Genomic DNA, 22,180 nt, shown 5'->3' on the forward strand with positions numbered 1-22,180 from the left:
AACTGAAGGACAGTTTTGTCCTTCATTATCCATCGTAGGTATGCTCCTTTTTTTTTTGAAAGAGGGCGTTTTTCCAAGACCTCCAGAAACACGCCCACTTTACGTCATGGTAATGAAACCATTGGAATTTAGTGAATGCCGTGTCAGGGGCACGTGCCTCCATTGAGCAGAATCAGATCCAAATACAGGTATAACATGAAAAATGGGAGTTCATTTAAGAAAACAACAAACACATGGAAAATACTAAAGAAAAGACTAGACAATTGAAAAATCACAAAACACATGACAAGGACTCAGCAAACAACAAGCACAAGACAGCAGGTATATATAGGGAGGACAATCAGTGTGACACAAGGAACAGGTGTGCAGAGGCTGGAATCATTAAGGATCGGGAGAGGCAAACGCATGTGAGTACAAAACAAAAACACAGACACATGGCACAAGACATAATCAAAGCCTATCAGAACGCCACCTGGTGTTCAGGCAGGGAATAGTCCAAGCCGTCCATGACAGGTTCTAACCGGCCCCGTGCGAAACTAAATAAAATACATTACTGCACTGGCACTGGAGACTCCTTCTATAAATATTAAATAATTGTTTTTCCATATTAACAAACACTTTCCTTTCTTAAAATAGAACACAGTTGTTGTTGTTTTTTCAGCATTTGTCTATTATTAGCTTTAGGTTATTTGGACAATTCACCACACAAGTCCTTTTGTATGAGTTGTTACTATAGAAACAACAATAAGAATGAGCACATTAATATAACCTGTGATTTCTGCAATTTCAGAGCTGCTACAGTACTGCTATAGAAAACTAATCAGCACCTTTACACTAATTCAGTGTTGCTGTGGTATAAATAAAGCGTCTGGAATCTCAAGTCTAACACCAAAAGGAGAAGAAGTGAAAGTGTAGAAAGAAGTGTGTAGTATCAGGACGGATAAGCTGCGAGAGATACAGTATAAAGGAACGAGACTGTGTTGTGCTTTAATAGTCAGGAGTAGCAGCTTAAACTCACTTACAGTCAATAATGAATAAGGATTGAAATAGGTTTTATTTACATCTAGAATCTTTTTAACGTTACTTCACAAGAAATTGTACGTAATGAAAAAGTATATAATAATAAGTGATACCAAATGCATAAATGCTAAAAACAAATGATTCGATAAAATGCAGGAATAACAAAGAAAGCTGCTTGTAGGCTTGTATGTGGGAGAGAATGCGTACTCTATAGAAGTGACCTTAACCAGATCATAAATGTATTTATAAAACACGCCGGGTTATATAATCTTATGTCCCATGCATCTACAGTGCAAAATAAAGTTTTATTCTTGTCTGTGTATATAAAATAAATCCCTTTTATTCTTTTTTGGAAAGTTCTTCCATGTTCTTTTGATTGACACATTGCTGTATTTTCCTCTTAATCAACCCCTAGCCAAGACAGTATGGAGATGAAGCGATACAACCCACACTGGGTGTATTTCTCTTGAAAAACGTTCATTATGTTGTACGTGCCAGAATCATTAACAACTCTCGGGAGACGTTTGCGAAGACAGCTAAACACACGGGCGAGGTCAGAGGTGTTGTCAAACCCAAGAGGCAGCATCTGCTCATGATATTCCAGTGATGTGCAATCAGATGTGACTAAAATCATCAGACGGATCCTGAGTAGCACTCGCAAAGGATCAAGCAACATCCTAGAATTACCCATTATAATATAATTTCCATGTATTTATTTATTTATTAATTATAATTTTTTTTTTTTACAATTTTATGTTTGTGCTAAAAAGTATTAGAAATAATTAACATAAATGTTATTTAAAAAAATGTTGTCATAGTGAAATTGTGACCTTTTACTTTTACTACAAAATATTACTTCAGAAGTTAAAGGTTATATGAAGCTTAATGTCAGACAACAATATTTATTAACTGTTAACGTGGTGGCCACATTCCGTCTGTTAGGAATAAACGGTTCGGTTGGAAATTATTTAGAAAATGTAAAAGGTAGAAAAAAAAAAAGAAATAGCACAAAATTGAAGTGAAGTAAGACAGATACACAGAAAGAGATAGAGCTTGGGATTTGAGTGAAGTAGCTGATGTAGCTGATGTTAAGCTGAATTGAGTTAAATCGATTCATAAAGGTATGAAATTTGGTTGTGTATCAAAATGCAACTTTTTGTGTGTTCATTACAGCTGATTTTTAGTAGAAACTCTGTTGAACATGAGAAAATCAACGATGTTAAGGTCTATGAGGATCTATGAAGAAAACAACAAAAGAGCAGATGAGTTAGTTACAGTATGTGGATGTACTCACGAAGTGAAGAAGGCTGAAGTATCCAAAACAATCTCTCTCTCTCTCTCTCTCTCTCTCTCTCTCTCTCTCTCTCTCTCTCTCTCTCTCTCTCTCTCTCTCTCTCTCTCATTGGTGCCAAGTTCCTGACCTTTAATTCAGGAACTGTTGTAGAGACCATTCCTCCGAGACTCCAGAACAAATACAGAGAGCGTGAGAGCTTTGCTAAGGAAGCCTGTTCGGTTCACCTACGATATAATCGAAACCATATCCTTCCAGAGCAGATCTGTACTCTCCCGTCAGTACTCATCCCCACACTGGAATCCAGTTGAGCCTAATGAACCGGAACGGTGATGATTGGTTAGAGAATGTGGTGAATCAATCACAATTAGAACAACAGATGTCATGCAATGCCCCATAGATACCCTGACTAATCCACTATAATACAATTATATCAGACTGAAGTTGAATCATGAAACAACTCAGTACTCCATAATTATTACCTAAAAACAAAATACAGAAAGCTTTATCTGAATTCATATGAAAGAGCTAAATTGAAGCTAATCTGACAGGAATCTGACACAACTAAGGAAAGAAATCAGAATGAAACTTGTATGTTAACACGGAAAAACAAGCACTGGTCATACTAGTTACTTAGTAGTAGATCATTGCCAATTTAAGAAAGGACCCTTAATCCTAAACCCAACCTAAACCCCTAATCTTAACCCTAAACTCTAAACCTTGCCCCAAACATTTAAACCATAAACTCTGAACCATAACTCTAATCCAATCTCTTAACTCTGAACCTTAACCCTAATCCAAACCTTAAACTCTAAACCTTAATCCTAATTTAAACCCTAATCCAAAAACTAAACTCTAAACCTTAACCCAAATCCAAACATAGCTCTAATACCTTCCTTAAGCCCTAACCCTAAACCTTCCAGAGGGTCTGCTATAAATAGCTTGTGTGAAATAAATTTAAATATGAATAAACATTTAAAATAAACACCACATTCAAAAACCTAGACCTAAGTGTTGTGTGGATGTGTGATTGTGTACTATGGTGGGTCGGTACCCTATCCAGGGAGTTCCTTCCCTCGTGCCTCGAGTCCGCTGGGTTCGACAGCAGGCTCTCCGCAACCATGTATAAGTTAATTCTAATCTAAATAACTGATGGCATGGATTCATTTGATATTCATACGACAATGAAATCATCTGGGATTTAGGGGAAAAAAGTTAGTGCACAAAGTGAACACATATTTACTGTATCTACAAGCCTGCTGTACACAAGACAAACAAATGATTCAGCTCGGTAGTTCCTTGCTGATCCCTGACCTAAACCAGAATGAAAGAGTTGTTTTCAGTGTATTAGGGCTTGGCTATGAGCTCAAGGCTACGTCCCTGTGGTCTCTGAGCTCAGCGTGTGGACTCCGAGTGTCCGTATACACACGCTGTGAAACATCGCAGCAAAACAAAAGGCTGAAACTACACTGGGAAATATCACAAATCCTGAGGCCATACGCTTGCTGTGGAAAAGCAGTGGCAAGACTGTAACAATATTATCTTTCAGCTTGACTCCAATACTCTTATATCATTTGTAGCAGCTGAGTCCTGCGTTATGCTTGAGGGCTATGAGAATCGTGCTGCGCTGTTTGAGATGGTATTCTCTTAATAAGGTATTGCTATATTGTGCCAACATTAGCTTTAAATACCATATGGATGGACAAAAAGTCTCAGAAATAGCTTTGCTTTAGGACACTATATAAGCAGGCAATGAACTGCCTGTCATTACAGTATAAGCTTTATAACAGGCTGATGGTTGTGTGTCTGAACTCTTCTGTTATTTGTGTGCTAGTTTGTCTTTTTTTCCAGAATGACTCGTTCTATAGTGAGAAATATGAACAATTTTATAGTGAAGTAGTAAAGAAATCAAGAAATAAACATCATTTACTGTATTCTTATAATACTTTGTCAAGATATTAAAATGTCCAGTGTTGAAATAACATCTACAGCATTACATTTATATTATATTTCTATAATTATAATTATATAACAGTGGTCATTTTACACGGGGGGCACGGTGGCTTAGTGGTTAGAACGTTCGCCTCACACCTCCAGGGTTGGGGGTTCGATTCCCGCCTCCGCCTTGTGTGTGTGGAGTTTGCATGTTCTCCCCGTGCCTCGGGGGTTTCCTCCGGGTACTCCGGTTTCCTCCCCCGGTCCAAAGGAAAATTGTCTGTAGTGTGTGATTGTGTGAGTGAATGAGAGTGTGTGTGTGCCCTGCGATGGGTTGGCACTCCGTCCAGGGTGTATCCTGCCTTGATGCCCGATGACGCCTGAGATAGGCACAGACTCCCCGTGACCCGAGAAGTTTGGATAAGCAGTAGAAAATGAATGAATGAATGGTCATTCTACAATTAAATAAATAAACTGTTAGATTAAAGGTTTGCAAAAGATACTAATAGTAATAATGAGTGTGTTACTGTATGTCTGAAAGAGCTAAATGGGGGTTTGGGATTGAGTCAATCTTAAAAGTGAGAGGTTCTGTCCTTCAAAGAGGAGGTTTTGAGATGAGAGTTGGAGATTGGAGGAAAAGCATGAGATTCAGCAAAGAAAAAAAAATGCATGAGAGTAAAAAAGAAAAAAAATAATGATCACAAAAATACAAGAAAGAAAAAAACTGTAATAAAACACAATGCACGAGAACACAATTGAGACGGTGACTCAGGCAAGCATTTTGTACAATCAAGCTAAACTAACTAACATGTTCTTTATCAGTGATATCCTGAATTTATATTCTTCTAAAAAGCTGCTTTGTGACAATGTCCATTGTTAAATTCAAATGGAATAGAATTGAATGTAATATCCATAATAAAAAAGGGGAGCATTTTATCGTTTTATACACTGCCATTTCTTTTGTTGTAACCGTTGATTAGTTTTATATTAAATCTCTGTTCTTTTCACAAACAGTCCTCAAAGCTTCTCTGTGTTTTTGTGAACTAATACGAAGATGTGTTTTCGAGCGAGAATACAAATCACCTCACAAATCAGGTTGTCTGGCAAATGGTACACAGTCCAGATAAGTAGATCAAGTCCACAGTTAACTAGTTACCAATTAACTAGTCTTCTAAGGCGTAAATGCACATATGATTAGGATAGAAACAAGTTTCCAAATGTAAAGGATTTCCACGAACACCAGTTTTCTTGTGATACAGTTTGTGGCTGCTCACTTGTATACTGTATATGCACAAATTTCTTTGATCGCAATACATTTTGCAAGTCTGGTATTTTAGCTTTGAGACTTGCAGCAGGACTTACAGAAATTTCTCCCTACATCTTTACATGGTGTTAGAAAAATAGATTTTAAACCAGAAACAAAAGTCTCATAGCTCTTATTCACTTTAGACAGAAGTGAATCAGGCTCCTGAGTGGAACAATATAAAAGTGTTCACACTATTACAGGGGATTGCGTATCCTGTTAACGCCAATCCATCTGTGGCCACACGAGCAAAATTGGCCTTGCTCTCTGAGTTGGACGGACCCTTCTCTCCTGTATCCCCAATCATGGGTGATATGAGCTCTGTCTATGTGGAAAAGGGCAAATTCGAAAAAGATGTGGTCGACTGGATTGGAAGAAACACGCTTGAGCCTTCACACTCCTCGGTTGGTAACTGTAATAGAGCTGGAAGTGAGAAGATACCAAATTGGAATGAAAAACGGGGGACAACAAGCTTGTTTTGCCCTACCTTTACTGAACTCAGAAACTTATCAAGGTTTGGCCTGGTTAGTACTCGGATAAACGGATAGACGACTGCATGGGAATACCAAGCGTGTACATTAAGCGTGTACCAAGCGTGTACAGTCCTGATTTTTCTTTATTTTCTACTTCAGCTTGAAACTTTCTATGCTTTAAGGTGACTCACCTTCTACTGCTTTGGTTGGTCCCACATGGATATCCTAAATATTGCACTTCGCATAAAAAAATGTATAGCCATGTTTCAGTTAATAATCTCACTGTAGATTTGTAAATAAAATCTGCCGTTAGAAGCATAAAGACTGACTGCCTGTGCTCGTTATAGGACTCCCAGTCTGCTAATACTAAACTGTACCTTTCAGTACACTACTGTTTATCTGTATACTGAAAATAATTGTATAATCCTTCTATCTGGCATCAGACACAAGAAGAGGAAGGAGTTTGGTTCCTTGTAATATTTCTTCCTCATGTCATCTCATCCCAAAGAGAATTTTCTTCCCATTGTCTTTTCTGGTGTGGTCATTAGGGATCTAAATCTACATCCGAATTTCTGTAGAGCTTTAGTGACGATGTCTACGGTTGACTAGATGTGTTGTTAATTTATCGGTTTGTCAGAAGCTGAGCCATATTTCTTTGTTATTCGAGGAAATAAAGCTGGATCCATTTTAGTCACAATCATTTCCGATGTATTTGTTTCAATGATGACGGGTGTGACGTTTCGGTAAGAAAAAAATTACAGTCAGCAAAACCAGGGGGGCACGGTGGCTTAGTGGGTAGCACGTTCGCCTCACACCTCCAGGGTCGGGGTTCGATTCCCGCCTCCGCCTTGTGTGTGTGGAGTTTGCATGTTCTCCCCGTGCCTCGGGGGTTTCCTCCGGGTACTCCGGTTTCCTCCCCCAGTCCAAAGACATGCATGGTAGGTTAATTGGCATCTCTGGAAAAATTGTCCGTAGTGTGTGAATGCGTGAGTGAATGAGAGTGTGTGTGTGCCCTGCGATGGGTTGGCACTCCGTCCAGGGTGTATCCTGCCTTGATGCCCGATGACGCCTGAGATAGGCACAGGCTCCCCGTGACCCGAGAAGTTCGGATAAAGCGGTAGAAAATGAATGAATGAATGAATGAATGAATGAAAACCAGTCAGGAAAATGTTCCTGTTTTCAGGGTGTAACTGAGCTGTCTGAGCACTTCATCCTGTCTTTCCTGATTTCTCATTTTAGTGCTGTAAATTTAACCTTTAGTTTTCCCACTGCGTTTTTGTACCATTTACGGTCATACGTATGTTTTTTTTAGTATTGGGGTCAATATGGCTTATTAAATTTTCAAGACCAGAAACATAAGGCTAGGACACCAATCGCTATCCCTTGAAAGTGATTTGCTTGCTGTAAGTTATTATAACAGGCCATAACCGACACGCACATTAAGTCCTTGATGGCGTTTGCTGAGAAATAATTTTTCTTCGCTCTGTGTTTTATGCATAAGCTGAGTGTTTTGATGGCTCCTCTGGGTTAATTAGCGGCAGAGACAAGACTTCAATTTTAATCATCAAAGGCGTTTAATTAAAGCTCGACATGCCAGAGGTGAAGTCCGCACCATCCAAAAATCTGCTGCTTCCCACAAAGCCATCTTCTCAAGTTATACTGCCCATACAAAGGAACGGAAACTTACCAGCAATCTTTTCATTCAAGTGATTAAATTCCTTTTGATTGTTCAAGCAATACGATGGTTTTTGTTCGGTCTTTGTTCGATCTGTTTTTTTTTTTTTTTTTAAAAAACACCCTTGTTGTTATGTCTCCAGGTAGGTGGATGTAATCAGTGGTGTTCTCTGAATGAATATTGAAATATTAAAGCTTTTGAGATATGTAGCCACTTTCTCAACGGTCAAGGTCACTTTACAACTCAAACATCAATTGAAGTAATTTGTCTTTCGCTTTATTTATATAGAACTATACAACGAGATGATAAAAGAGCATCCTGGTCAGCTGACTCACCAACGTGGAATAAGAGCTCTGTGAGGTTTCTTCCCTGAAGCAGTCAGTATCAAAGCCAGATATCAGTCATATGTTTATAACAGAGTTCCTTTTTGCTGCCAATATTGCTGTTATAATTACTGCTGCTGCAGGAACCAAAAGCTTACACGTTACTTTATGTTTTATGTATTCAACATCCTGCTTATTCATTTTCCTGTGTATATATTGTCTTATCTGTTTAATTTACTATGTGTTGAAAGTTTTGTGTGTTTGTTGTCATGTGTATTTATTATGCTGTGTATTATCTCGTGTATTTAATGTCCTGTGTATTTATTATCCTGTGTATTATCTCGTGTATTTAATGTCCTGTGTATTTATTATGCTGTGTATTATCTTGTGTATTTAATGTCCTGTGTATTTATTATCCTGTGTATTATCTCGTGTATTTAATGTCCTGTGTATTTATTATGCTGTGTATTATCTCGTGTATTTAATGTCCTGTGTATTTATTATGCTGTGTATTATCTTGTGTATTTAATGTCCTGTGTATTTATTATCCTGTGTATTATCTCGTGTATTTAATGTCCTGTGTATATTTATGCTGTGTATTATCTCGTGTATTTAATGTCCTCTGTATTTATTATGCTGTGTATTATCTCGTGTATTTAAAGTCCTGTGTATTTATTATCCTGTGTATCTAGTGTTCTTTATTGTGTATTTATTGTACTGTGCTTTCAGTGTTCTGTGTATTTATTGTCCTTTGCATTTTGTCTTCTGTGCTGTGTTTTTATTATGCTGTGTATTTATTGTCCTTCACTTGTCTCTCATTGTCGTGTATTGCACGTAACGTGGTCTTGTGTACCGGTAAGTGTTGTACCATGGCATCCTGTGTAGAACAAGTGGTAGAGAATATGAAAGGACGGATGTTCTTTCGTCACTGAGTCGAGTATTTAAAGCTGTTTATGATTTTTTATCCTCTGATTAGTGAATTATTCAAACTATACACTTAATATACACCTGCTTTAGGATATTCCATTTATTCTTCCATTAATATTCTCATTCTTAAAAAGTCCTTTACGTGTTTTTGAACAAATCGGTTCACTAACCCCAGACTTGCTCCTGCTCTCTTGAACCTGCAGTTACTCCCTGCAGTATAATGGCTGCCACTATTTTTTTAATCAAGACCCAATCTTTGTAATTATTCACCCATCGTCGGCCTCCTCCTGTTTAGAATTCCGCCTGTGCACTCCCAAATTCTCTCCGCCATGCTCAGATGAGAGCACCATGTATTACAAGACCCTACTTAACGCAATAGGCCATCCTCCCCCTCAGCAGGGGCACATGAGCAGTCCCCCAATAACCCAAATCATAGTGCATAAAAACAGGGAAATGGCTAATGTTCCTTTGCTCGGATACTCTAGGGGAGCCACTTATTCCTGACATGCCCCGTGCTCCGGGCTGCCATTCGTATCAGTGCCTCATGGCCCCTACAGCCTTTCTAACGGTGCCAATTGGAGCAGGTCCACTCTAGACCTTCTGGCAATACATATGGCACAGTGAAGCAAAGCTGAGCGTTACAAGTGCTCTGAGATCTCTCCGAGTCATATTTGGCAGAATCTGGAACGGATTTTAATGGTATAATAAAAATTATGAATCAGGAAATGCACAAAACAATGACTGATGTTATAAACTGAAACAAATGACTTGGCATGACAAGAGTCCATTTGGCACACATCTTTAGCCAACAGCAAATCAAAAGTGTTGAAGAATCCAATCCAAAAACAGAGCTGAACAGCATCCAATGTTGATCTTAAAGGAAAACTCCATTTTGTAACACATTAAATATGTTTGGAATGATACACGTGCAATGTGTCGAGTGATTCCACCGCTAATGGTTGCCGGTGCTGTATTTTTATCATTCCTGTGAGAAGCTAGCGGATCTCTGTCACCTTAAATCTTTAAAAAAAACAAAAACAAGCACAATCTCAAACAGAAGAGATAACGGACGACGTGTTTTGTTGTTAGCTCTTAAAAACAAAAGAGCAAGAGCTTCTTTTATCACTCACCATTTTTCAGCAACGTTCTACATCATGTTAATGAGAAATCCAACATGGACGTAGAGAAGAGATCGAACATTGCACTCCCAGATTCAAGAATCAACACAGATATAAGACAGTTTCTCCAAGTTTATCTTTGTTTTTATAGCATTTGTCAGGTTCCCTTATAAAGAGTGACATAATTTTTATATCTAATTCTATACAACTGAGCAATTAAAGCTTAAGGGCCTTGCTCAGGGGCCCAGCAGTGGCAGCTTGGTGTACTATACCTCGGATTTTAGCTCACAGCCTTCCGATCTGCCCAACGCCTTAACCACTAAGCTACCATATCCCGAACTTCTAGCCCATACTGAGATTCAACCCTCAACCGTTATCAGCACAGGGTCATAGGTTTGATCTCCATATGGGCCACAACTTATGTATGTGGTAGCTTAGTGGGTAAGAACATGGGCATAAAGATTGTAAGTCTGATCTCAGAGAGCTCCTAATTTAGCTTAAAAATTTCTAAATAGGAATCTTATCTTGAGTGATTTAGGACAAATCTCTGAGCAACTCTGTGCAGGGAAAATACAACAACATTAATCTTAGAAGGGATTCGGGGCTAAACCCGTTACTAGTTACAGTATGACACATTCTTTTGACGTCTGTAATTGGTTGTCCAATAAAAAACAATAGGAGCGCTATTAAAATCTGGTCTACTAGACTGATAGTCTAAGCTTTCACTTTGTCTCTATATTAAGATATTTAAGACTATATCATGTAGGGATTACGTCATATTAGAGATAACATCTCCGACACAGCACAGAAATGCCATAGAGGCAGAAATTCTATAATTAGTCTCTATGGTATTTCTGTGCTGTGTCGGAGATGTTATCTCTAATATGATTGGTCACAAAAATAATCCCTACACGATCTAATCTGTATCATTTTATTAACTCACTATCATTATTAAATATTGTTTACAATACATTTCTTCTCTGTCTTCAATTTTTGGACATATTTTCCTCTGTTGAACTCTTAAAAGTCCTCCTTAAAAGTCCTCCTCACTACTCCAAACATTTTTTGACCTTAAAAGCTATTTTAAGGGATAAGATGCTTTATGAATAACTTTTAAGGGGTAACACCCACATTTCTAAAGGATTTTCTTAGAATTTCGGACCCTGATCTGTTTGAGTATCTCTTTCCCCTTTTCCACCAAAAAGAACCGAGTGCTGGTTCAAAGTTGGTTTCACTGGGTACCTTCTAAGAACCGGTTTGCCTTTCCATCGGTTAGAGAGCCATCATAGAGCCGAGTCCCAGCTCCATGTAATTTATACAAACGGAAGTGTAATCGAGAAAGTACATAACGTTATTTTACCATTAACACAGAAAAAAAGGTTAGCCTTAGCATGTAGCTCCCTGCTATCATGTGTGCTGATAATTGATCATATTGCGGTAAAGTAAAAGTGTATTAAACATTGGTATATTTTTTTGTTGTTTGTTTTTAAAGCTCTTAATGGTCAAGCCCCATCTTATCTCACAGATCATCTTATTCCTTCTTCATCCACCAGATCTCTGGAACCAACTTCCACTGGACATTCTCCTTGCACCTTTAAAAATGAAGGATGGATGCTTGGATGCTTTATTGTTTTATTGTATCATCTGTTTTGTTTATTTTATGTTTATCTTTGACTTTGTTCCGCACTTAAATGTAAATGTGCTATATAAATAAACTTTACTTACTTACTTACTATATTATCAAATGCGCTAGCAGAAGCCCCGCCTACAGCCCCTTGACACAAGCGGTTCTTTAGTCTAGGCCAACAATGTTTTGGTGCTATTTAAGAACCACATTTCCTGTTTCAGACCCGGTGCTTTGGCTGTCGAAAAAAAAAGAACTGGTTCTAAATTAGGCTCTGGCTCCGAACCGGCACTCAAACTGCCTCGGTGGAAAAGGGGCATCTGACTTTAAATGAAGTGAAGGCTAAATCTCATTACACCAATGGTAGTCAAATGGCATTGTGGGTAACGTAAAAAGCTGTTAAGTCATGAAAGAGAAAAAAGAAATCATAAAACTAATCTGGATACCTTTGAAGATCACTATTCTGCTAATTATTATGATTAATACACATTCGAAGAGGATCTTTTCTTCTTTTCACATTCACCACAGAGGTCTGAAGATTCCAATAACCTGATTATCGAGATGTTTTCCAACTATAAAATCACCACTAAAAGACACTTCTAATCTTTTTCAGATTAAAGTTATTATGCATCATATCGGTTCATTTCGAAGTCCTATTTGCCAGTTATCTATTCCACCAGCTAACTATGTTAACTATTCATAATTACTTTTTTAAAACCATTAAATCTAAATGCCTATTATATTTTCTCATAAAGGGATTTCATCTCTAATGTCTCAGTGACACAGTTTCTGTCTTGATGTGTGTGGAACTCTAATCTGCTTGAATTTACTGGTGCTCGAGGATAATAAAGTATCCCTGAACGTGTAATTGTAAACCATTAAAAATGAATCAAGGTTAAATAATAGATAGCTTAATATGTTTTTAATACCGAAGAAACAAGAAAATTAACCTCTCTCCGTCTTTAGACTTGTAAATATACCTAGCGTAAGCTGAAGGAGAATGAAGGAATGAATCGATGAAGCAACACGTGTGCGTCATAAAGTAATAATAAGGAAAAATGGACTCCGTTAGCTGACGTATATCTTAAGGTTACATTTTTAGCCTTGTCTCTAGATTTCTGCAGAACCTCTGGCAATTAGCTACAACCTGCTAGAATACTGCTAAGCCTTGATGTTATCGTTTTCCAGCCTAAATGTTTGTCCAGTAATTTGTGCTAACAATACAAACTAACTTTCATCAACATTGTATTTTGTCTGCATGTCACTGGATGACTTGTGAAAGCCTGAGGAATTAGATAATTATAATAATTAGCTAGCTACACATTGCCTTATGAAGATTGTTAGCTAGCTTGTGAAGGTTTCCAAGTCTTCGTTTCAATCATTCATTCATTCATTCATTCATTCATTCATTCATTCTTCTTATAACCCAAAAAGCTGTAGGAAAATTCATGAATGAAGGCATGAATAAATGAATGAATGAATGAATGAATGAATGAATGAATGAATGAATGAATGGATGGATGAATGGATGAATGAATGAATGAATGAATGAATGAATGGATGAATGAATGAATGAATGAATGAATGAATGAATGAATGAATGAATGAATGAATGAGGCAACAAAACAAAACAGGCTATTCTTCACAACACACTGTTTAGATAGCCAATGAAATGTTTCAGGTAAAATCTACATCATTTAGCAGCCACTCTTATCCAGGGTGACTTAGATTTTTATTTCAATTTATACAACTGAGCAATAGATCGTTAAGGGCCTTGCTAAGGGGACCAGCAGTGGCACCTTGGTGGACCAGGGATTCAACCTCTTGACCTTCCGGTCAGTATTCCAACAGCTTAAACACTAGGCTACCACATCCCTACTATATACCTTGTTGACATTCATTTGAGATGTTGTGCTTCCAAATTATACTTTTTTTTTTTTTAATAAAAAAAAGCACTAATAGGGTCCCTGGTGGTCCAGCAACCGCATCCCACACTCTCTAAACCACAGCCCTGGGTTTAACCCAGCTCAGTCACAGAGGGATTAACTCCTAGTGTCAGTCACAAGCCCAGATAAAATGGGAGGCTTGCATCAGGAAAACATCCGGCATAAAACCTGTGCCAAAAAATAAATCAAATATATGGATCAGATGACCCGCTGTGGGTAACGGTGTTTGCACACGGAGCAGCCGAAGGATGACAACAACAACGAAAGCACTGATAACAAAAAAAGTCTCACATGAAACGACTTAGCCTAAATCTAACCCTTCATTTCAGGGACGATTGGTTTAACCCTGACAATAAGGAGGCTGTTTGTTTTTACTGTAGCTTTATACGTTGTACCAAATCACTTTTATTTAACTTGTTTTGTCAACTGTTAAAATACATTTGAATAAAGAAATAAGAAAAACAAGAATAATAAAAAAAAACCCTTTAAACAAGGAATATCATAAAAATATGATGTTAGAATTCCATCGAATAAACTCCCTTGATAGAAAGTGTGAGTAACTTTCTCCTGGACTGAAGCTACTGTATGATTCATTTGCATCAGATCATACGACACGATCATATTACATACGGCACATTCGAGAAGATTCCTATTAGCGATTCGGTGAGGTTTTAATACAGCGATTTGTTGACTTTCACCAGGCTCACTTGCTCATTTCACAGTGAGGGGTCCCACTCTGGTTTAATTACATCTCAGCATGACAAGAACAGACAATAACCTCTAATTGTTCTCTGAACGCTATAGAAAATTAAGAAGAGCTCGAAGACCGCAGGGAGAATATGATGCCTGTAACTGACAAATAATTTGTCATATCCATTTTACCCAATTTATAGTCCAGTGCCTACAGTACATGCTGTTGTATAAGTCTCAGTTGTTGTTGTTTTTTTTCTACATTCGTATTGATCTAAATATATAATTAGATATCCAGTACATTACATCATTTTAAATGGAATTGTTTGAATACATTATAAAATTAGCCATATGCACCTCCGTCTAATATTAGACAAATAAAGACATCCTGACTCTTGCTGAAATCTGATTGGTCAGCGGTGGCGGTGTTTTTTAATCAATCACCCGATTACAGATTAGCACGTAGATGCACCATGCAAACTTTTAGTTCGTTCGTACTTAAAGCTGCTGAGAGAGTTATCTTTGTGTCTCTTTGTCTTTGTCAGAATCACATTCTGTATAAGTTTTTTAGGTTTCATATGAATCCAATATGAATCCATGCAAACAATCATTTATCAGGCCATCCTTAAAAATATTTTGCCTCACACCTCCAGGGCCGGGGTTCGATTCCCGTCTCCACCTTGTGTGTGTGGAGCTTGCATGTTCTCCCCATGCCTGGGGGGGTTTCCTCCGGGTACTCCGGTTTCCTCCCCGGTCCAAAGTCATGCATGGTAGGTTGATTGGTATCTCTGGAAAATTGTCCGTAGTGTGTGTGTGTGTGTGTGTGAGTGAATGAGAGTGTGTGTGTGTGCCCTGCGATGGGTTGGCACTCCGTCCAGGGTGTATCCTGCCTCGATGCCCGATGACGCCTGAGACAGGCACAGGCTCCCCGTGACCTGAGGTAGTTTGGATAAGTGGTAGAAAATGAGTGAGTGAGTGAGAGTAACAGTAAAAAAAAAAAGGGTCGGTAGGTAGGTTTATATATATATATATATTTTCAAGTTTCAATGTACGTGACGTCACTGACTTGGTCTTCAACCCGTGCCTTCGGGCGCATCATTGCAAACCTTATTTTGATGCTGGACACAGTTTTTCTAGAACGTCGAGCCAAGTTAAAGCGGTGTCGATCTGTTTTTATGAATTTATTAGATGTATTATGGTGCCCGAACACGTTAATATTATTTTATTGCTTTTGTATTAGTTAAAAAAAAAATAATTGAGTTGGTCCTAAATTGACAGGGTCGGTCGTGTTACGGCAAACAAGAGTATGTTTAAGGATGGCCTCAGTTCTAAATGTTTGAGTAAATAATAAGACTCCGTCTTATAAAGATTGATTGACAGGTGTTGGTAAAGTTTAGCAGTTGGGAGGTTTACAGCTTGATAGAAAATTTCTCAATATTTATTATATTATACAAAAATACTGTCTGGAATCTGACATGGGTGTACAAGCATGTTGCTCACTCAAGTGCATTGTGGGTAATCCACTTGGTCACATGACCACCAGATCGACAATCTACGGCTGTGCGTTATATCAGTATTCTGATCCCACGGACACCTTTATAGACTAACGCATGTAAGCCCTCTAACACTATCTAGAAAAGATTTCACAATTAATATGTGTTGCTGTTATGTTTAATTGTGACATTGTCCATTATAGTCAAATAAACTCTTTTCAACAGAGGACAAAAAAAAAAATAGAATTTGTTTTGTTGTGTTCGTGGTCAGCATTGAAAGTCTTTGTCACGTCTCACAACAAAGTGAGGCTCGTATGAAAGCAGACTCTCTGGGCTTTAAGAATTTGGAGGTTTTCATGAGTATTTCTGTTTTTACATAACCTTCTAGGAGCAATATATTCATAGAAATATATGAATCTTGAACATTGCTGCTCTCTGAGATGCCTCAAGTTCTTGTTTATAAGCATCTAAAATTTAAATGCATCATCTTACATTTACAGCATTTGGCACTGACATTGTTATCCACAGCATCTTACAGTACACGAGCAAGAGTTGAGGGACTTGCTCAGGGGCCCAGCAATAGTAGCTTGGTGTATCTCACAACCACATCACCTTCATCCCCCAGCTTCGACCACTAAACTTATCCAACAATCGTCCGATTAAAAACACGCTGTTAAAAATCACATTAAAAGCCGGTCATTTGATATCAGACTTGTAGAAATAAAATCATTCATAATAAGTCGATTTCCATTCCACTGGCAGAATAAAACAGTTTTAGTGTTAAAAATCAGAGCAATCATAAACCAGAACACATCACACTTTCATTAGTTTCTTTTCCTAAATGTTACGATTGCAATGCACAGAAATATAATATTACTTACTACAGTGATCCCTCGTTAATGGGGACCGGAACCCCTCACGATAGGTGAAAATCCGCGAAGTAGGATTGGCCCTAGGATTGACCTTTTCACTGATGGTCATCATCTTCCTCTTCCTCTTGGGCTCACTAGAGGAATCTTTCGCAGGGGCACGGCCCTTAGGAGGCATCGTAAGGGCTTAACGAAAAGTTCATTTAGAACACAATACGGACTTTGAGGACTTGACAAAACTACAATTTGTGCAAAATAAAGCAGCAAGACTTGTTCTGGGCTGCTCAATTAAAACAAGTAGAGATCAGATGTATTCTACTCTTTCATGGCTCACTTTAAACCAAAGAATAACAGTTACCTTAAGCACCATATTATATAATACATTGACAATGAAAATGCCTATTTCTCTGTTTAATCACATAGTGTACAGTAATTCTGTGCACAATCATAACACCAGAAAGGCAAATAAAGGTCATATAATGACTCCCAACCCAAAAACTAATTTTATGAAGAAAACTGTCCTGTATAGAGCTATTGTCATCTGGAATAACATAAGCTGTCATTTAAAAGTATTTAAATGTAATGTGTATATGTGTATATTTATCATTTGTGATGATTGAAATGTTGTTATTGTTGTAATGTAATTTTTTTTTTAGAGTGGACCCCAGGAAGACTAGCTGATTGCGTAGACGTTCAGCTAATGGGATCCATATAAATAAACAAATAAACAAATAAACAATACACGAGATGCAGTTGACAGCGTGAACGTGAGTGGCGAGATACAACAAGGGAAGAAGCTGGGAGAAGATGCGATGATGCGCAGCCAATCACCTCAGATCTCACGCCGGGAACCAATCATGTGTCTTGTCTGAGTGCCCGTGGGTATGTACAAAGCCTCTGAGAGGGTTTCTCTCTTTGTCTGGCATCCTGGGAAACCGTTTTTATTTTTCGATGAATATTTTTAAAAAATCAGCGATGCACTGAGGCCGCGAAACTTGAACCGTGAAACTTGAACCGCGAAATGGCGAGGGATTACCGTATTCGATTTCGTCCATATGACACACGTCTAAAAAGAAAACGATGACAACAATTTCTGTTCTAGTATTTGGGACATTTCCCAAAATGGCTGCCTTTATAATGAGAACATGAGGTGAGAAGTTGACATGAAGTCTACCGTCTAAGAAAGAGCTTTAGCCTGGGATTCCTTCCTGACCTGCTAAAGAGGGTGATATTGAAATACAGACACACTGTGAACGTCTTGACATCACGACTCACTCCAAAGGGCAATACGGGGTTTAATTGGCCAGCGCTCTAACCTTTTTTAGAGCGCTGGCCTTTATTGGCCACCTTCGCCAGGCTGGATTAGAAAACGGACACTCATTTTCACACCAATACTCAAGGCTTGACATCTTCCGATGCTTGAGCACACACACTGATTGAAACTGAAGTTGCGCTGAACACACAGAGATAAAACTGAATTAGCTAAGCCATAATCTTACATTTGGCAGCCGCTGAGACTGCAAAGGCGGCACAGGCTGAGAGAAAAATCTCCTTTTAAACGGAGGAGTCTGGCATGACCGAGAGGGAAGGAAAAAAACACCAAATGACAGAGGAAGGGGACAGAACGAGAGAAAAGGCAGAAGACTTTGTACAGAAAACTCCATCTGAAGTTCTAAAGGATGAATTAATTAAGAGGAAATGTATTCCTCTCGCTCGAGGCCTAGTGCTCTGTGCCGCTTAATAGCGAGATAGTTAGCATATTAATCTATTTCATATCTACTCGGTGATCAAGGCACAGAAATCCAGGCTATGGACTGGAGAAAACCTGCTCCGAACTTTCACTGAAGAAGTTTCAGGTTTTGAAGATAAGTATCAGATGAGCCGTCTGTCCACTGAGACAGAATTCTTAATTCAGAGTTGTTTATGGTGGGAAATGAAAGGTATGGTCATTGATTTTATTTCAGAATGCTTGTGTAAGAAAATACCTTCTCCTTACTGTCTATTTAATAAGATATCTGCTCAGATACTCTGGGTACTAAGAGACTCTGCATTAAGGCTTTGCTGACATCCAACCAACAGGATTTGTTCACCTGTCAATCATGATATCTGTCAGTCGGAGGTTTTGAGGAAGTCCTCAGCATGTGTTTGGGGGACAGTGGAATATCATCGAGAGGTTTACAACAGCTACCATCTGCTAATTTATGCCAAAATGATTGACTATGAGTGAACTCACAAATCGTCCCTGGTTAGATTTTTAAATGTAAGAGTATTTAAAATGGGGAGCACGGTGGCTTAGTGGTTAGCACGTTTGCCTCACACCTCCAGGGTTGGGGGTTCGATTCCCGCCTAAGCCTTGTGTGTGTGGAGTTTGCATGTTCTCCCCGTGCCTCTGGGGTTTCCTCCGGGTACTCCGGTTTCCTGCCCCGGTCCAAAGACATGCATGGTAGGTTGATTGGCATCTCTGGAAAATTGTCCATAGTGTGTGTGTGAATGAGAGTGTGTGTGTGCCCTGTGATGGGTTGGCACTCCGTCCAGGGTGTATCCTGCCTCGATGCCCGATGATGCTTGAGATAGGCACAGGCTCCCCGTGACCCGACAAGTTCGGATAAGCGGTAGAAAATGAATGAATGAATGAATGAATGAATGAATGAATTTTAACCCACTACAATTTCACAGTCTGCTTTCTTTGGTGTCTAGGAGCTTGAAGCCTTAACAATGTTAATTAAAAACAATAAATAAGTAACAAGCAATGTGCATGTCTGCTTCCTGTTTTGCCCTCTAGGCACCACAATATCACGTTTTGCTAAATTGGTGCTTTATTTTAAAGGTCTCTGACCCACAGACATTCTGTATGCCTCCTGGTGTTATCCCAGGTGTGAATACAGTAAGTGTGTGAATGGGTCTGTGATGCCCAGAGGCGGGCTGTGGCATCTTATCCATGGCACGCTGATCCGACTCGACCTCGAACGCGATAAAGTGCCAACTAAAGATAAATCGACGAATGAACTATTATCCTATTCTCCAAAGCTTAAATCGGTTGATAACTTGACTGGTGATAAGTTTCAAAATGATGCGCACTTCCTGAATAATGAACCAAATATACTGTAGGCTAGAATTTCTTTCCAACAGTTAAACATTTAATTTCATTTCATCTTACAGGACTAAATGATTTATAAGATATAAGCTTTTATATTAATAAGCCACCAGGACTCCAGATCTTTTATCATTTTTAAGTATCCTATCCACGAATGCTAATTTCCTTCATTGATATTCACTGGCGTTCATCATGTTCTGGACTCTTATGTCTTTTCAACATGGTGATGGAAAAATGGAGGATATTAAGAGACCCAGCCATTGATTTAATGGATATATTTAATGCTGGTTTGATGAAATAGGCTATCATGGTTTCACTATCACCATATCACACTGTAATTATAATTAGATTATAATATCATTACATGATTAGGTAGCATTATGCATTTTTTGGCGAATGACATCTGCTAATTTCTCATTTCTCTCTTTTCATCCCTAGATCCTCACATTTAGGTTGTTTTGAATAGTATAACCTATTAAAAAGCTTAAATCATGACTTTGGTCTGTCTTTATGATAAAATATGTAAATTAGAGGAATGAAGGGAACAAATCTCAAGCAGGGACCAAAAGCTGTGTTCGAGGGAACATTTTGTCCGCATTTGTTCTTTGCTAAGCAGAAAAGAAAAAAAGTTCAAGAGAAAGCATTAAGTCTCATTAAGTTTTATTTATTTATTTATTTTCTTTCTTTTATTTTACGCTATGATGCTGCAATTAAAAATTCAATCAAATTCGACTGTGACCGCAGTCGTTGTTGACCTTTTAAAATGCGCCTTTACCACTGAGATAAACCACAGTACGAGACCTGCCAATGAGCCTCTCCGTTTGTGCAGACACAGAGGAAAATTTATGTTTGTTTTATTTCATATACATTTACTATAACGTAGTGCCACTCCAACCTCCCAGTACGCATCAATTATAAGCAGCCACATAAAACCTGGCAAATATAGCTTACAACTATGTAATCTGTCCTCTGATGGATGATGTGGATGATGACGTCTGGTTTTTAAATGGAAGAACACTGATGGAAGAAATCTGAGTAATTCATTCATTCATTCATTCATTCATTCTCTACCGCTTATCTGAACTTCTCGGGTCACGGGGAGCCTGTGCCTATCTCAGGCATCATCGGGCATCAAGGCAGGATACACCCTGGATGGAGTGCCAACCCATCGCAGGGCTCTGAGTAAATAAAAGTAAATAATAACACTTTATTTGGATTTTAAAATATTGAAAAATGATTTCGAACAATAAATCAGATAAGTTTTTATTTGTGGATTTATTTGTGAAAGATACTAGTTGAAAGTCCCAAATCAGACCAGTTGTCAGCATTGAAAGTAAATTTACTTCTCAGGTGTTCAATGTACAGGAAGAATTGTAGATCTGTAAGATTGTAGAAATGTAAGATTGCAGATAAGTTATTAGTGGGTCACTAGCAGAACACACCATTCAGGTTTCATGCTGATAGCTCAGGGTTATTTGACCATAGCTTCGTCTCGTATGTTTGACCAAACTTTGCTTATGACAACAGAATCTCTTCCTGTATAAACCTCACAGGTTTCATATGAATCCAAGGGAGCAGTCATTAGTTACAACTGTTTGAATAAATAAGGACCATTGCCAAGTGACACCCATAATGTTTACAAATGTCAATCTCTGAGTTCCACACTCTACTGTATAGTTTAACACCAATTACTCAAAAGCCTAGGGCTAGTTCACAAAAGTTAGTTTTTGAGGGTTGAAAGCAAAAAAAACAAACAAACAAACAAACAAAAAAAAACTGTTTGGGACGACCAAAGAAATGAGTGGGAAAAAATAATTTTAGAATATTTGTCTGATCAACCCATCTCACTTACCTGCCAGCAGGAGATGGTGCTCCAGTTGACCAAGATTCATGTGTCTCTGACTTAGTTTTATCACTGATAAGGCTGAAGAAGAAGAAGAAGAAGAAGAAGAAGAAGAAGAAGGAGGAGGAGAAGAAGAAGAAGGAAGAAGAATTCATTTCAGTTTATTCTATTCAATTAATTTGTATAAATAATGTAATTTACAATGTCTCAAAACAGCTTTACAAAAGAATAGAAACAGAATAAATATTAGAAGAAGAAGAAGAAGAAGAAGATGAAGAAGAAGAAGAAGAAGAAGAAGAAGTAGGAGGAGGGGGAGGAGGAGGGGAGGAGAAGAAGAACAAGAAGGAGGAGGAGAAGAAGAAGAAGGATGAAGAGGAGTCGGCTTTCCCTCTTCTTCTCCTCCTCCTCCTCATCCTTCTTCTTCTTCTTTTCCATCTTCTTCCTCCTCTCCTCCTCCTCCTTCTTTCTTCTTTCTTTTCCCTCTTGCTTCTCCTCCTCCGCCTCTTCCTCCACCTCCTCCTCCTCCTCTCTCTTCTTCTGTCTTCTTCTTCTTTTC

The 22,180-nt window shown here is 38.4% G+C and overlaps 1 long non-coding RNA gene across 1 annotated transcript in view; it reads right to left on the reverse strand.

Annotated features, from left to right (window-relative positions):
• Positions 1–22,180, reverse strand: part of LOC113635622 — a 42,921-nt gene that overhangs the window by 19,220 nt on the left and 1,521 nt on the right. Inside the window, exon 2 of the long non-coding RNA XR_003438866.2 lies at positions 21,634–21,705. This is a non-coding gene — a long non-coding RNA (uncharacterized LOC113635622). The remainder of the gene's footprint in view (positions 1–21,633; positions 21,706–22,180) is intronic.

Source organism: Tachysurus fulvidraco, chromosome 17 (genome assembly GCF_022655615.1).
Source record: "Tachysurus fulvidraco isolate hzauxx_2018 chromosome 17, HZAU_PFXX_2.0, whole genome shotgun sequence".
NCBI lineage: Eukaryota > Metazoa > Chordata > Actinopteri > Siluriformes > Bagridae > Tachysurus > Tachysurus fulvidraco.